Raw genomic sequence first — 2,500 nt, 5'->3', positions numbered from 1 at the left:
CGGTCTGTAATCATTTAGTCCTGTTGGCCTTAGCTTTTTGGGCACAACGATGATGGTGGAGGACTTGAGACAGGCTGGTACATGGCATGTCTCCAGGGAGGTGTTAAAGATGTTGGTGAACACCGGAGACAGCTGGTCAGCGCAGTGCCTGAGGGTGGCTGGAGAGACAGAGTCCGGCCCGGCTGCTTTGCGTGGATTCTGCCTCTTGAAAAGCCCATTAACTTCTCCCTCCTGAAAGGAGAGAGTCGTTTCTGTAGTATGGGTGGGGGATGGGGCCTCTTGGGTGGGAAGGGGTGGTTCAGGACAGTCCAATTGTCTTTCAAATCTACGGTAGAACTCGTTCAGGTCGTTGGCTAGGCGGGAGTCGTTAGTGGTGTGGGGCGCTCTGGGTTTGTAGTTGGTGATGTGCCTGAGCCCTTTGGCAGACAGAAGCAGCGTCGTTAGTAGAGAACTGGTGTTTTAGTGTCTCTGAGTACACTCGTTTAGCCTCTCTCACCGCTTTGCTAAACCTGTTCTTCGACTCCTTGAATCTGTCTCTATCCCCACTCCTAAACGCTTCCTCCTTCTCCAACCTCAACCTTTTGAGCTTTGCTGAGAACCAGGGCTTGTTGTTGTTAAAGTTCACCCTGGTACGTGTTGGGATACAGCAGTCCTCACAGAAGCTGATGTACACAGCCTCTGTGAGTTCATCCAGACTATTGGTAGCAGTCGTGAACATATCCCAGTCAGTACAGTCTAAGCACGCCCGCAAATCTTCCACAGCCTCACTGGTCCACTGTTTAGATGTCCTCACAGCAGGTTTACAGAGTTTTAGTTGCTGCCTGTATGCACGAATCAGGTGGACCAAGGGAGTTCTGTGCGAGCCGAACAGCCCCGTGACCCACAAGAGAAACATCCCCGCCAAATTCGAGCGTTTGACGGGGTCTATCCGTGAAAAAATATTCACGTTTTTGAGTGCACATGCATTTCTGCTGCAAATGCCTCTGGAAGTTTCATGCCGTTCGTATGCCAATTGTGGCAACACGAAAATGACCCGTTTTCCCATTCCGAGGGATTTCTGTGCGACCCTAACAGCCCCGTGAGCCACAAGAGACACATCCCCGCCAATTTCTAGCGTTTCACGGGGTCTATCCGTGAAAAATATAGACGTTTTTGAGTGCACATGCATTTCTGCTGCAGATGCCTCTGGAAGTTTCATGCCGTTCGTACGCAATGTGGCAACACGAAAATGACCCCTTTTCCCATTCCGAGGGATTTCTGTGCGACCCTAACTAACAGCGCCCGTGAGCCACAAGAGAGACATCCCCGCCAATTTATAGCGTTTCACGGGGTCTATCCGTGAAAAATATAGACGTTTTTGAGTGCACATGCATTCCTGCTGCAAATGCCTCTGGAAGTTTCATGCCGTTCCTATGCAATGTGGCCACACAAAAATGACCCGTTTTCCCATTCCGAGGCATTTCTGTGCGACCCTAACAGCCCCGTGAGCCACAAGAGAGACATCCCCGCCAACTTCTAGCGTTTGACGGGGTCTATGCGTGAAAAATATTAAAATTTTTGAGTGCACGTGCCTTTCTGCTGCAAATGCCTCTGGAAGTTTCATGGCGTTCCTATGCAATGTGGCAACACGAAAATGACCCCTTTTCCCATTCCGAGGGAGTTCTGTGCCACCCTAACAGCCCCGTGAGCCACAAGAGACACATCCCCGCCAATTTCTAGCGTTTCACGGGGTCTATCCGTGAAACATATAGAAGTTTTTGAGTGCACATGCATTCCTGCTGCAAATGCCTCTGGAAGTTTCATGCGGTTCGTACGCAATGTGGCAACACGAAAATGACCCGTTTTCCCATTCCGAGGCATTTCTGTGCGACCCTAACAGCCCCGTGAGCCACAAGAGAGACATCCCCGCCAACTTCTAGCGTTTGACGGGGTCTATGCGTGAAAAATATTAAAATTTTTGAGTGCACGTGCCTTTCTGCTGCAAATGCCTCTGGAAGTTTCATGGCGTTCCTATGCAATGTGGCAACACGAAAATGACCCCTTTTCCCATTCCGAGGGAGTTCTGTGCCACCCTAACAGCCCCGTGAGCCACAAGAGACACATCCCCGCCAATTTCTAGCGTTTCACGGGGTCTATCCGTGAAACATATAGAAGTTTTTGAGTGCACATGCATTCCTGCTGTAAATGCCTCTGGAAGTTTCATGCGGTTCGTACGCAATGTGGCAACACGAAAATGACCCGTTTTCCCATTCCGAGGGATTTCTGTGCCACCCTAACAGCCCCGTGAGCCACAAGAGAGACATCCCCGCCCACTTCTAGCGTTTCACGGGGTCTCTCCGTGAAAAATATCACATTTTTTGAGTGCACATGCATTCCTGCTGCAAATGCCTCTGGAAGTTTCATGCGGTTCGCATGCAATGTGGCGACACGAAAATGACCCGTTTTTTCCCATTCCGAGGGATTTCTGTGCCACCCTAACAGCCCCGTGAGCCACAAGAGA

The sequence above is a fragment of the Petromyzon marinus genome, unplaced genomic scaffold, assembly GCF_048934315.1.
Source record: "Petromyzon marinus isolate PM22_M1 ecotype Great Lakes invasive population unplaced genomic scaffold, UKy_Petmar_22M1.pri1.0 PM_G_Scaffold_38, whole genome shotgun sequence".
Lineage (NCBI taxonomy): Eukaryota > Metazoa > Chordata > Hyperoartia > Petromyzontiformes > Petromyzontidae > Petromyzon > Petromyzon marinus.
Note: the sequence above shows the minus strand (reverse complement) of the source record.